The sequence below is a fragment of the Octopus sinensis genome, linkage group LG9 (assembly GCF_006345805.1).
Source record: "Octopus sinensis linkage group LG9, ASM634580v1, whole genome shotgun sequence".
Taxonomy (NCBI): domain Eukaryota; kingdom Metazoa; phylum Mollusca; class Cephalopoda; order Octopoda; family Octopodidae; genus Octopus; species Octopus sinensis.
Genome location: NC_043005.1, coordinates 5297239 through 5313233, shown reverse-complemented (window position 1 = coordinate 5313233; position 15995 = coordinate 5297239). Strand labels below are relative to the sequence as shown.

Genomic DNA, 15995 nt, shown 5'->3' with positions numbered 1-15995 from the left:
CAAAAAATGCAAAGATTCTTATCCTCCTTTGAGGAGAGGAGGAACAGTGCAGGAGAAAAGACGAGTGCAGAGAGAAGAGCATGGGAATTGCAAAGAAATGAGTATTTCAAGGAGGAAGAGGCAGAGAGAAGGTAATGGTGAGTGTAATCTGGTCTGTAGATGTAGCTGGAGAAAGTAGGAGAGTAATTGTGTAGGAGTTTGGTGGATGGTCTGGGCCACTAGAGTGTCTCATCTCACAGCCGCTAGAGATCCCGCAAAAGGAGAAAAAAAAATGCTTCATCTCTTCATACACATTTATAATTTTCTTCAAATGAATTCCTATAATAAGATAGAGGTCAACTTGAGTCTACAGTAGACATTGGCCAAATGCACCAAACAATTGGCTTCAATCCTGAAGCATGTAATTGCAAAGTAAATTTCTTAATTGCACAACTGCTTAATGATACTTGCACTCTCACCCTCTCAATCTCTTCCACTTTCTCCCTATCATTCTTTATCATTCATGCTCCCTCTTGAACACCCACCCTCTCTTCTACTCTCTCTCTCTCTCATTCTTGATCACTTACTCTCTCTCTCTCTCTCTCTCTTTAACTGGGTAACCATGTATCTCCTCTACAGAAACACCTGTTTCTGTCTTCTCTCTCTAGCAAAGCACCTGTTCCTATTCCTATCACGCTCTAACCTCTCATTATCACCTGGTACAAAGCCACCTCCTTCAATACCCCCTCCCTCTCAAAGGATCTTTTGCCTTGTAAGTTATTTGGAGACCCCCACCAGTGCTAGCGCATCCATTCCACACTGTCAAATGATCAGTGTATGGAAGAGCACCCAGCTGTAAAAACCATGCCAAAACAAAATCAGAGCCTGGTGCAGTTTTCTGCCTGCTCAGCCCCTATGAAACTGTCCAATCCATGCCAGCATGGAAAACAGACATTGAATGATGATAATATCATGCGTGTCTTTTCTCCTCTCTGTCTATAGAATTTCTGATTACTAAAATATATATTTAAAAGTTTCATCCAAATGTAAATTTTGCAGTATTTGATTTTTTGTTTGAAGAATTTCCTATAGGAGATATCTTACTTGCTTTCTATTGTATGACACACTTTTGTAACTCCTATTAGCAAATGAAACATGTGTAATGGTGAATAAATAATGCCAAAAAAATTTTCCGGTATTTTCAACTCTACAGATCTGGAATACTGAAATAAACAAACATGCTTCAAGAGGACACATTTCATTTCATTTGGGTTTGAGTCCATGCTCAGGCCAAGTCGAAGACTCCACCCTCAGAGTCTGGTGTGGTTGCCAGGTTGTATTCTCTGCTTAAATTTGACATGTGTAGGAGCGAGTTTGAGTCAGTTTGTGCTCGTTGTGTATATCCTGGGAGATGGGGTTCATCTCTAATGGTGCTTAAGTATCTATCCAGTTGCAATTTGAATGATTCCACACTGCATCCTGATAGATTTCTGGGATTTCAACCCTATATATTTGTATACATATCTGCTAATTCTAGCAAGTTGAGCAACCACACTGAGATCCCTTTGTGGATCTCTAAATAATAAATATAATAGTGAGCTTACTGTATACAATGCTCAAGTGCACTACAACTCAGAAGAGGGCAAAAGAAGGGACAGAAAGTAGCAATAAATCAAGTAAAAAAATTACCAATGATAGCCATAAGTATAGTAGCCTCTTAACACCTGGCACAAAGCCACCTTCCTCTCTGCTGCACCCTCACTCAACTGAAAGGGCTTTTACTTTGTCTTGTGAGTGACCTGGTGACCTTCAAAGTGCTGGTGCCACCCCACCAAAAAACCACCAAGTACATTGTAGAGTAGTTGGAATTAGGAAAGGCATGCGATTGTAGAAATTATGCTAAAGTAAGCAAGCATTGAAGCTCAATGCAGTCTTCCAGCTCACCATATCGTGACAAATCATCCAACCCATGCCAGCATGGAAGACCGACATATCATCCAAATAGAATAAAACACAAAATGACAATAAAGTGAACAGTGAAAGAACCATAAAGAGGAAAGGGTGCACACATATGTAAGGAGTTGGTGGATTTCAGGAAGAATGGAACTTTTGAAGGATGCCTTGTCCCGATAGCTCAAAGTGACAAAGTAAGCTACTGGCTTAAAAAACCATTTGGAAGGTATTTTCAGTGGTTTCTCTCTGTATATACAGGATAGATGCTGAGGTCATCACTTTGACTTTCATTCAAAGAGAACCTTATAAAAGGGTTGGAGAACTTTGTGACTGATGTTGGTAGCAGGGTTGCTTAACCCCTACTCCAGATCAGTTCAGTGCTGATTGAGCAGGCCTTTGATCAAAGACATTCCAACCATGATCATCCTGTTTTTTCAGAGCTACCAAGAATTATATCACTGAATATGCAGAAGGTAGTGAGTTGTGAGAAATTTCAGTGGGTCTTCCAAGCAAGTTAAGTGACTGCATAGAAGTTCCCCCTCAGTGAACTCCATTCAGTTCATCCCCATTGCATCACCGTGAATATCTATTGCAACTGAAATACTGACATCCATCTTAGCAATGATTGTGGAAACTTTGTTGACGGTAGGAAGAGCAGACATATCAACTGACATACTCATACATAAAAATCCTTCTCAAGTTTAGGGTCTGAGAAATATTTCTTTTTAAATACGAGCATATTATATCCAGTTGTCACTCACTCACAAACTAAATGGTTTGGTAATGAGTTGGCTGTGTGGTAAGTTTGCTTCCAGCTACATGGTTCCTGTGAGCTACATGGTTCCTTGTGAGCAGATTTCATTGATGGAAACTGAAAGAAGCCTGTTGTATATGTGTGTGTGTTCGTCCCCCCATCACCACTCGACAACTATAACTTAGCGATTCAGACTGATAGACTAAGTGGTTGATTCAGTTGACTAAGAGTTCAAGGTGATGCCTCCATAGTGACAGTCTAATGGCTGAAACAAGTAAAAGATAAATGCACAGATACCGTCATCATCATCATTTAACGCCCATTGTCCATGCTGGCATGGGTCGGACAGTTTGACCAGGCTGCACCAGACTCCAATCTGATTTGGCATGGCTTTCTATGGCTGGATGCCCTTCCTGGTGTCAACACTCTGAGAGTGTAATGGGTGTTGTTATGTGCCATTTGCATGACACTGGGATCCATGCTTTCACTAATTGCTTTTGGTGCCTGTGTAGTCACAAGCAGATATTGATTCCTTTCCACCATTAATTCTGTAGAATAATTAAGATATGACAGATGGTGGGAAAGAGAGAGAGAGAGAGAGAGAGAGAGAGAGAGAGAGAGAGAGAGAGAGAGAACTGCACTGATACCTGGCTGGCACTTATTATGGCTGAGCAGACTGGGAAATGAAGGACACAAGGTTTCACTCAGTCCAAGGATTTGAGTCTATGACCAAATGATCTTGAGCTCAACGTCTTTCAATAAACAGACACAGACAGAAAGATATAGTTATAAAGAGACAAATGTAGAGAGTATAATAGATAGAGAGACGGGTATTAAATACACACAGACTAATACAAATTAATCCGATTCTAGAGAGGCTGAAGAACAAATTTTGTTTTAAACTTTTTCTCCTTCTGTGAGCCTTTATATAATTTATCCACAAAGCGCCGGTTTTACAAAATAGATGTCTAACAAAGACATCGAGCACATCTACAATCAAAGACTTTTCCAGTCGTGACCTAGTCGTCTAAAATCGAGGACCACATTATCTAACGTGTCCAATTTCTAAGGCTGTATGTAGCAAGGTGTAATATGAAGGAGGTTTGGCTGCTATTTCTAACAGGTAGGACTACCCCGTAAAAGCGGCTCCGCCGTTAGCTCGGTTTGTGACAGATGTGATGTTCAGGCAATTCGTTATTTCTCAAGAACATGAAGTAAAGACGGTTGCGTGTGTAAAATGGACCGAGTTACGGAAAGTATCGATCATTTCAGTGATTTTACAGCAATTGTTGTTTTGGGTAATCTGTGTTTATTTATAATGAAAATTGTGTATAACTACACATTAGTGCCCCATTCACTTCGATTTTGTTTCTTTGTAACTTTCTGAAAAATATTGTTCTTTAAGAGAAATTTTGCAGAAATGCGTTTTCAAGAGAGTAAATAACGATCATGTTGACATGATTAAAAAAAAAGTTTTGAATTATTCTGAACCCGCTCCCGGCTTTATTTCCTCACGCCTCTCTCTAAAATGCATGTTTTTTAATGAAATTTTACAGAAATACATTTACGAGAGTGTAGATTAAGTAACGTTGATGTTTCAAACATTAAATTTTAAGAAAGAATAAAATGAAAAATGTTAAAGTTACGGAAATTTGTCGGAGAGAGAAAGAAGAATGATCCGCACCTCTTCAAAAGGATTTTTTTTTTCCTTTACTAATTCTATGAAGATAATCGTAATCCACACCCTTGAAATCGTATCTCTGCAAAATTTCATTTTCAAATATACAATTTTCAGAAAGTTATGTGGCAACAAAGTCGGTGGGTCCCTTATCTGTTGTTATGTCCCCAAATTATCCATTTAATGACAAAAAGAGTGGAGAAAAAAACGAAAATGAAATCCTGCGAGAGGAAATGTGATTGTGTGATGTTCATGCAATAGCTTGCATAAATTTAGAAGGGAGAAAAATGGAAGATTTGGTGACGTTCATGCTTTCTTTAAGGATAGCAAAGTAAAATGAAGTGAACTGGGTACGAGGGAAATTGGAAACTGGGTGGGAGAAAGGTTAATACAAAAGTTATAGGATGAAAATGGGATTGTGTGACATTCATGCCTTTCCATGTCATGAGAATAGTGCGCTGACGACGATTCTCTCTCTATACAGCAATTCATTATTTGAGCTGTGTTCATTTTTCATTTTCTTTTTTCTTTTTGTTAAAGGGCTCGAAGTACTATAAATGAAGATGGGGGAAAACATCTCTAATACATTACATACACATGTGCACTCACAGTCACGCACACAAACATACACAGTCACGCGGGCATAGATATACGTGTGTGTGTGTGTGTGTGTGTGGATGGAGAGAGAGAGAGAATCAAGCATATACATATGCCGACATAGAGACAAACACACATCTCCACGACACACACACACACACTTCTCGACAGATACGAAGGTGCGCACGTAAACACATCTGGGGCTGGAAGAAACAAGTTTATCATCGGTCAAATAAATTGTAAAGTAGGCGGAAGTGGGTTCGCGTTCAAAGTTCGGGGATCCGGGGAATTTTAATCCCCCTCTAATTTGTTTTTTCGGTTTGCTTACTTATTCTTTTTGCTACTATTTATTCATTTTCTAAAAAGTTTTTAGAATTATTCTTCAAATCCAGAGAGGAAGTGAGAAGGAGTTAAAAAAAAGGGAAAACAACATTCAAAAGTCTTACTTTTATATTTTACTATTAGTCTGCAGTCATGCTGGGGCAACACCTTGAAGAATGGACTCCAGTACATTTTTTTAAAACTTGGTACTTATTCTAGCAGTCTCGGATTGTTTCTGCTTGGTTGCCAATTTTCAATCTCTTCAATTTCTGTTCGAATTGATTTCATATTCGGTGTAATGATGTAGTTTTATATGCTAATCAATGCCTTAAATTCATTTTCGCCATAAATCAATATATAAAGAATTATTAGCTTTTAAAGTTAGCAAATTTGGGGTAATTTTAGCTAATCGTAAGCCACAGACACATTTCTGCCTATTTCCATAGTAACAAACCAAACATGAGAACTCTTTTGTCTGCAACATAGCACGTGTTGGCAAATATATTCTATGCAAAATGTGCCCAACTGCTGCTTGCACCCTGGTCGAGAGATGTGCTGAAAATAACATGCATCTAAAAAATTTTTTGTTTGGTTTTTGCAAAATCCTATGAATTCCCAAGTGTAGAATACTAATTCACAGAAAATTTCTGAAAATTTCAAAAAATAACAAAATTTGGAGAAGTTATATGGCGTGTGTAAAGCAGAAGTTGGTTTATTTACAGTTTCATATTATAACACGTGCTATTTTCAGAATGTTGACAACTCCTGCTTTCACACACAAAATGACAGCTTCCAAATCCTGTCTTCTGACTGAGGGGAAATTATCGAACTTTAAACCTCTATAATTTCTGCATAAAATTTTTCTGGAAAAAGTGAAATACCTCCTGAGATTCAGCTTCAAAAACTACATTAATACACCAAATTTTTAAATTTTGGTTTCTGTATACCAATCCACTCACAAGGCTTTGGTTGGCAGGGGCTATAATAGAAGACACATGCCCGGGATGCTACGCAGTGGTACTGAACCAGGAAGCACAAGACTGAGAATCAAACTTCTTCCCAGTAGGGAGTGTGTGTGTGTGGTTGTTTGAAAATAACTGCAATTTTGCAATGTCCTTTTCACAGCTGATAAATTCGATAGAGACAAAAAAAAAAAAATGAAGTGACAAACATCAAAAAATAATAATAATCATTGTGATAAGAGAACCAGTAGAGTACCATAAAAGGCACTTTGTAACATTAAGTTATGTCTCTGACATTTTGAGTTCAAATTCTTCGGAGCAGAAAGAGTAAGAGTGGGTTGATTTAATTAATGGCTTCTTTGTTTCCATATTATCTAAATGCTTTTGCAGCCCTTGTAGCCAATAAAGAAAGAATGCTACACAATATTTGTATCTTGTGAGGGTCATTATGCCAATAAGAAACACACACACACACACAGGTTCAATTTTACTTCTATTATTACTATTGCTATTATTATTAAGGCAGCAAGCTGGCAGAAGTGTTAGTATGCCAGGCAAAATGTTCAGTGGCATTCCGTCCATCTGTATATTTGAGTTCAAATTCCACCAAGGCCAACCATCTTTCATCCCTTCGGGGTCAATAAAATAAATGCCAGTTGAGCAGTAGGGTCAATGTAATTAACTCCATCACCGACACCTGTTGACCTTGAGCCAAAATCCGATAAAATTTTAATTTTTATTATTGTGTAGCTGTGTAATAAGAAGTTTGCTTTCCAACCACATGGCTCTGGATTCAGTTCCACAGAGTGGCAACTCGAGAAGGTGTTTTCTACTATAGCCTCCAGGCAATCAACGCTTTTTGAGTCGACTTGGTAGATAGAAACTGAAAGAAGCCTGTCATGCATATATGCATGCATGCATGTATGTATGTGTGTGTATGTATACATGTATGTATGCATGTGTGTGTGTGTGTGTGTGTGTCTTTGTGCCCCACCACTGCTTGACAGCCAGTGTTCATGTATTTATGTCCCCATAACTTAGTGGTTCAGCAAAAGAGACCGATAGAATACGTACCAGTCAAGTACTGGGGGTTGATGTTTTTTTTTCGTTTGGTCTGAGATCAATCGCAGCTAAAATTGATGCTGGTCTTTCCTTTCCCCCAAGATCAATAAAATATAATCGAAAAGAATATATTCTAGTGAATTCAGTTGACTTTGGATATTATCCCAGATCTTATGGTCTTGTACCAATGTAAGAAATCTTCATACATATATCATGTGTGTGTGTATGTGTGTGTGTGTGTGTGTGTGAGTGTGTGTGGTTATCTTTGTACTTTAATGTTAATAATTATGTTGCCCTTGTGGCAGAGATAAAGCAATCATTACAAAAAACTGTGAGAAGGTGCATACCTCTGATGCATCTGAGTAATCTAAGGCTTTGTGTGGGACGCCACACAACCCCACTCCCATTCTGGTGGTTGCCCCCACCCCCATGCACACTCTGGAGATCTTTGCTTATTCTACTGTTTCTTTCGGCGTTTGTTTTGTTTTTTTTTTTTAATTCATTTTCTTAATTCATTTTCTTTTTACTCAAGGCATGGTTGTGTGGTTAACAAGTTTGCTTTGCAACCATCAACCATGAGGCTTCAGGTTCAATCCCATTATGCAATACCTTGGACAATAACTTGGTCTTCTACAATAGCCCCAGTTTTCTGAGTGAATTTGGTTGACAGGAACTGTGTATGTGTGTGTGGGTGGGGTGCATGTGTCCCTGTGTCCACCACCACCCAGCAACCAATGTTGCGTTGTTTACATCCCCATAACTCAATAGTTCAGCAAAAGAGTTTGATTGAATAAGTACCAAACTTTAAAAGAAATAAAAGAAGTACAGGGTCAATACATTCGACAAAAATTTCAAGGCAGTGCCCCAGCATGGCCACAGTCTAATGACCGAAACTAGTAAGACAAAAGATACCCATACATACAGACTAGATGAACTAATGGCTGTTTGCATTGTATCCATAGAAAACATGTAATTTGTGATTCAACAAATAAAGTTAAAATAAATACCAGATTGAAATATAAACTGTGGTCGATATGTCCGACTGAGTCCTCGAAGGTTGTAATCCAGCATGCCCGTAGCACAATCAATGAAACCTACAAAAGAGTAAAAGAGACATTTTACATGTGTGTGTGTGTGTACATATATATAAACAATGTTCCGAGAGCGTAACTGCTAGAATAAGAATATGCTGGGGCAAAGTTCAGAGAGCTCCTACTTCTGCTGGTAACAAAGGGCCTCTTGCTCAGAGTGAAAGGTAGACTGTATGATGCCTGTGTGCAAACAGCCGTGCTACACAGCAGTGAAACATGGGCTGTGACCAAAGAGGACATGCGTAGGCTTGAAAGAAATGAAGCTAGTATGCTTTGTTGGATGTACAGTGTCAGTGTCCATGCATGACAGAGTGTAAGCATCCTGAGAGAACAGTTGGGTATAAGAGGCATCAGATGTGGTGTGCAAGAGAGACGACTGCGCTGGCATAGTCATGCAATGCATATGGACGAGGACAGCTGTGTGAAGAAGTGTTGCACTCTAATGGTGGAGGGGACCTGTGGAAGAGGTAGACTCAGGAAGACATGGGATGAGGTGGTGAAACATGATCTTCAAATGTTGGGCCTTATGAAAGCAAAGACAAGCAACTGAGACCTTTGGCGATATGCCATGCTTGAGAAGACCTGTCGATCCAAGTGAGACCGTAGTTGTGGCTGATGGCAGTGTCACGTGATTGGTTTGTTAAAAGCACCGTTCAAACGTTGGGTGATATGCTGTGCCTGTGAAGACCTGTCGAGCCAACTGAGATCATAGTGGTGGCTGATGCCAGTCCTATCTGACTGGCAGCACATAAAAAGCACCGTTCAAGCGTTGAGCCTCATGGAGGCAGTGACAGGTGACCGAGACCTTTGACAATATATCATGCTTGTGTAGACCTGTCAAACCAAGTGAGACCAGAGTCATGGCTGATGCTGGTGTCAAGTCAATGGCATGTAAAAAACACCCACCACACTCTTGGAGTGGTTGGCATTAGGAAGGGCATCCAGACATAGAACCTTACCAAATCAGATCAGAACCTGGTGCAGCTCCCTGGCTTACCAGTTATCAGTCAAACTGTCCAACATGGAAAATGATGATGATCGATCACACATACACAAGGTATGCATTTTGTTAGTTCGTGGGCAAGCTGCGATTATGACTTCCAGGTGTTTTAACACTAAACAAATTGATGAGAATATTTCCTCTCTAATTGCAGGCTGCCCATGAACTGGCAAAACACCTTGTCTATCTGTGGGTGATATTGTTTATATCCCTCAGGCTGTTTCTCATTTATAACTGAATATATAAATATATATAATTTTGCTGACAATGCACCAATGCATTTCCACCCGTTGTTATAGCTTTCAAATGATGCCAACCCACTGGCCAGGCAAAGGCTGGCCATAAATAAAAAAAAAAATCAAATTGATCGCATGTGTCAGACAAAATTTCACTGAAGCAGATTTTCTACAACTGGATGCTCTTCCTGCCACCAGCACTCAAATTTTTCCAAGCAAAATCATCTTTGCCCATACCCAGACATATTCTCACAGAATATTGGAAATTAATGATATTCCTTCAATGACAGTAACTTATTTACAACTGTCACACAATGTCAACACAAGGAGACATTAAACACACACACCCACATACAGATAAATATATGACAGGCTTCTTCCAGTTTCCATCTACCAAATCCACTCTGATGCTTTGTTTTCCCAAGAAGAAAAGGGAATGTTGCATTGCTTCAGATTGTCTTTTAGTTTATCTTTGAAGTGCAAGAGTGGCCTTCCATCTGACCTTCCTGTTGGGAACTGGCTGAAAGGAAGTTGTTTCAGAATTCTGATATCATTTATATTTAATTATTTTCTTTTGAAAATACTTCCTACCATGGAATGTGTGTGTGTGTATGTGTGTGTGAAATTTATCATTAAACTATTTTCCTTGTTTTGTTTAAAGGTATTTTTTTTAAATGACCATCAGTGCATTTTGTCAGTAATTGGTTGATTATCACATATCAGATTCAATCAGAAAAAAAAAAAAAGATATATCACTTGTCTGTGTATCTGTCGTGTGTGTTTGTGAAATTAAGCATATTTGGTGATCTTTCATTTTATGATACAAAATGTGTAATTAAAGTTACTGAACAATTTTCTTTAAAACTGAAAATTTTTCACTTTCCCTCATATAACATCTACCATCACCCACTCTTTTCCTCTACAATTGTCATAACCAGCATGACTGTGAACAAAACCACATGAAAAATTATTATTATTATTGAGTACGAGAGTAGTGCATGCCATCAAAGTGACACTGGGGTACAAATATACTAAGCCCAGTATACCCATCATGATTACCTATCTATTATTTGTACGATGTGGAGAATATACAGCCAACTTTGCCCAAACAACCTGAACATTAGTTTCAAGGTTCATCCAAGGCTGGGACCATGGGCCATACGTCCCCTGCCCAATTCAGGATCACAGCATATAGGTACACTGCAACATAATTTCTTTTCCTCAACAGGCCCTGCCCTGTTTAACATTGTCCCGAAAGAGATCAAAGAGGAAAAGGATCCCATCAACTTTAAACGGAGTCTAGATAGATTTCTTCAAGGAATACCGGATAAGCCACCCATAATTGGATACAACCCACCCAACAAGAACTCACAACTTGAATGGACCATAAACAAAACTTGACTTAAACAGGATTTAGATAATCCTATCAGGTGGTGCTATTAAGTTAGACATGGCCTGGACCAATCTTTGGTTGAAACATATCTAAATTTATCTAAGACAAGGGTACACCAGGCATATGCATCACAACCATATGTGCACAACGTGGTGGCTTCATATCAAGATAAACAGCACATGGCCTTGCAGGTTGAGCCCGGTTACAATTTCCTTCTGGTCAAATAGCCCATTCCCACTCAAAAGGTCTCTGAATAAAGGTTGTTTAAGGATGATGAATGAAACCCCCATGTTTCCAAGGACAAGGATTGAATTATTCAAACCCCAAAGAATTCCTCTCAAAATATGGCTATGATACTCCCCCACTACTCCTGCATCAGAGATGCACATATTGTCAGCAACTAAGGGAAATGCTCAACTGGTTCCAGTCAAGCAACTGACAAGTAAATCTGTGGTATTGAGCAGTTTATTTCCTGTAGCTCATCTTTTATACTAAAAAGTACAAGATAACACTTCCAATCGGTTAAGATTAGAAGCTACTGCCTGGTACAGCATCAGGTATTTATTATTAGCATGTCATACAGGCACACCTCATTTAACATTGTTTCATTATAACAAACATGAAATAATAACCCCGAATACAATACACTAAAAAGTCCACCAAGGGTCCATCTCTTGTGCTACATTCCATTTGATTGTTCCTTTGTTTCTGTTCCAAGTTGCATTTTCAATTCAGCAAATAACTATATCTATACACACCATACACACATATATAAAACAATGGATAACAATACTGGATTTGTTTGTTTTTTTATATTTCACATACATCATCTAAAGCTTAACATTTTTCAGGTGCACCAATGAAAGAATGAAAACTAAAGTACAAAATTCTACATCCTCATCATAAACCACAAACTTTATCATTTACATTTAATGTCCACTTTTCCATGCTTGCAGGGGGAAGAGAGACAGATTTTCTACAACTTGATGCCCTTTCCTGTGGCCAACCCTAACTTCTTTCTAAGCAAAGTAATAATTTCCCAGTGGCCTGACATATTCACCGTGGGGAAACTGGAAACAAACAACATTGCTTGTATGATGGTGATGTTTGTTTACAACTACCAAATGATGTCAACACAAGGGCACATACAAACACACAATACATAAATCAGATTAAACTGGTAGCATCACCAAGACTTTTGCAAATTTGTCAGAGCGTGATGAACTTGAGTCAACAGCCATCCAATTGCATTATATATACATATATGTATTTATATATACATATACGTATGTGTGTGTGTATATATAAATATATATATATGGTCAATCACCATGATAAATCGTTAGCTACTACACACATTTTTTTTCTCTCCTTGTTTTTTCTGTGTCCCTTTCTGTAGAAGAGCATAGGCTCGAAATGTAAAAGACTTTTTCTATTTCTCAGCGTTATACTAATACATCTGTTTGTTTTGTACACCACCTGTCTTCGTCTTTTGTTCTTTCGTAAACTCTCCCTATATATATATATATATATATATACATAAATAGTTGGAATTTACAAAAACAAGACAAAAGATGAAGACAAGTGTATTAGTTTAACACTCGGGAAGATGAGAAAGTCTTTTAGGTTTCAAGCCTTGGCTCTTCAACAGAAAGGAACACGAAAAAATAAACAGAGAGAGAATAAAAAAAGCTTAGTGTCTTATATATATATATATACATATGTACATATAAATATATATATACACACATACATATGTACATATATGCATACATATACATATATATGCACATATATATATATATACAATATATATATATACACACATATATATATACACACACACACACACATATATACATACATATACGTATATATACGTATGTATATACATACATCTAGATATACATATATATATACATATAGATATATATACATACATAAATACATTTACATATATATATATATACATACACACACACATATACAAGTGTGCAAGAACTTAGAAATTTCTGGACTCTCAGCCAGTGGTTTTCCAATAATTTTTTGGCTGATGGACCTCTTTGATTCCCATTTTACCCACCTGAACCTCCACAGCCATTCAATGTGTATAAAAAAGAACATCCTACTGTATTTTTTATAAACAAGTTTTATTAGGAACTAGCTTAAAAGCCATACTCCGTGCGGACTTTTAAGCTAGCTCCTACAGGGGATAATTGTGCTTGTGGTCCCAAACTAAGGAGAGCTAAACAGCATGACTACAATACGTTTATAATGACTATATGCCCTGGTGGTGTCCGATCAGGGGTTAAGGACAGATGAGAATTAATTCTGTAATATAATCATTCTACTGTTCTAGTCCCAATTTGAATTCCAACTGTTGGCCACTTTGTCCCAAAGCTTTTTATCTCGACATAAAATGAATGAAGCAAACGTCATTTATCTCCCCCTTGATCTCTGATGTCATCTGACAAATGCCAACCAAGATGGTGTGAATCGCCATCAGACCACAAAGCTGGATGTTCAAGAACCAAATGAGGGCAGGTTTTCAATCCCAAGATCATCCTGATCCCAAAAAGGTATAATATGTCTGTGTAGAGCAAATGAAGACTGAGATACAGGGGTCTCAGTTGGACAGAATTTCACTTTTATCATTATAGATTGCAAAAAGAAAAATCAAATATTTTGTGTTTTGCAGAAGTACAACCAGTTTATTGCACATAAATTTTAATAAGAAAATCTTACATGGACCCCAAACGGTCATGTGGACCCCAAACGGTCATGTGGACCCCAAACGGTCATGTGGACCCCAAACGGTCATGTGGACCCCAAACGGTCATGTGGACCCCAAACGGTCATGTGGACCCCAAACGGTCATGTGGACCCCAAACGGTCATATGGACCCCAAACGGTCATGTGGACCCCAAACGGTCATGTGGACCCCAAACGGTCATGTGGACCCCAAACGGTCATATGGACCCCAAACGGTCATATGGACCCCAAACGGTCATATGGACCCCAAACGGTCATATGGACCGTGGTGGAAAACCACTGCTCTTAGCCATGGAAAAGGTAACTAAACCAGATGGGAACACAAACAGAAAAGGCTGAGGTATATTGTTCATTTAGTTTGTGGCAAATATTTAAACCAAGTTTCAGCATTTCTAAAGTGTGTGGCTTGGTGTACGCCAGCCTACATCACTGAAAACAAATCATCCGTGTGAGTAGTGGAACAGCTAAAAAGAGCTGTTAGACCCTAATGCAATGAAATCAATAGGACAACACACACATTTATTATTGTTGAAGGAAAACTGATGATCCTAATATGAAAAGGATCACTTCTTCATGAATTTCTAACTTGCAAATTGCTCCACTTCAGCTTTGCATATTTGTGTGTGGGGGTTCTTTTTTCTTTCTTTTCGCATATATACATTTTTATATTTCTACAGATCAATGCATATACAAATATTTGCAAGTGAATATATACACAAATACCTTATCTATATATATACATATCAACCTACAAATATACAATATATATACATACATATAAACATACAAATATACAATACATATATATATATAGACATGAACATACAAATATACAATACCTATATATATAGACAGGAACATACAAATATACAATATATATATATATATACCATCATCATTTAACTGTGTGTACATATATATATATACACACACACGAACATACAAATATATATATATATACACAAACAAACACTCAAAGACATGTACATACAAGTGCATATAATTATATACACATGTATATAGAAATATACATATCTATCAACAGATGCAAACATATATACAAATACATTTTGTCTATCCATATACATATACAACATATATAGACATAAAGATATCCACAGGCCTCAATATGCATATACATGTATATAAGCAAACAAATCTATATATGCACATATAAATTTATATATACACATAAATATGCATTCGCATACAATCTATATATACATATAAATATACATTCACACACACACACACACATATGTGAATGTGTGTATGTATATATATATATGTGTATATATATATATATGTGTGTGTGTGTATATATATGTGTGTGTGTGTGTGTGTGTGTGTGTGTGTGGTGTGTGTAAATGTGTGTGTATATATATATATATATATATATATATATATTTGTATATCTATCTATCTCTTTTTTCCATCTGTGATCTTATTTTTGATCTTCTTTATAAATGAAGATATTTCCTCTGTCTGGCTAATTTTCTTTCTATAAAAACGAGAAGTTACATTGCGGAACAGTTATCTTAACGAGTTGTGTCTATTTATCACCTGATGAGAAACATCTGCACCGCCAGATGCTCTTGAACCAGTTGTTGAGTGTCTCATGCCACGAGGGATCGATGCTAGATGTATCGAAACAATTGTCATGATTAATAAATTCTCGTATATTCCATCTTCTATTGCCATACATATATATATACACACCACACACAGTTATATATATATATATATATATATATATATATATAATATATGATAATAATTACACACACACACACACATTATATATTATATATATATAAAATTATAAATAATCTGACTCTAATGATCTCCTATGTTCAGCATGGTGGTATCTCGTAGATACCCTAATTTATAATTTTGATAATTATTACCTTTGAAGGTTATTTTTTCCATGCTGACAACTTGATAAAATCGTTATTTTATTTTTAAATTAACAATCTTATCCTTATTTTTCTTTATATATATATATTATTCCACCTGAGAACTCTTCTATGCACTGTGAGTTGCATCTGGTGTTACTGCATCGTTCCATGCTGACAAAGAAGCAGTGCATCTTGAAGATGAAACAATTGCTGTGGTAATGTTTTTGTTGATAAATCCCATCTTCTCTTTTTATCTTTGATATATAGATAGGTAGGTAGAGAGAGAGAGAGAGAGAGAG

At 37.3% G+C, this 15995-nt stretch overlaps 1 protein-coding gene across 5 annotated transcripts in view; it reads right to left on the bottom strand.

Annotated features, from left to right (window-relative positions):
- Positions 1-15995, bottom strand: part of LOC115215537 (putative extracellular sulfatase Sulf-1 homolog) — a 213472-nt gene that overhangs the window by 191138 nt on the left and 6339 nt on the right. For 4 of the 5 annotated variants that reach the window (XM_036505734.1, XM_029784718.2, XM_029784721.2 and 1 more), the window contains exon 2: positions 8314-8400. The exons of the other annotated variant lie outside the window; for it this stretch is intronic. The gene's annotated coding sequence lies outside the window, so the exon portion shown is untranslated. The remainder of the gene's footprint in view (positions 1-8313; positions 8401-15995) is intronic. 5 annotated transcript variants of the gene reach the window in all.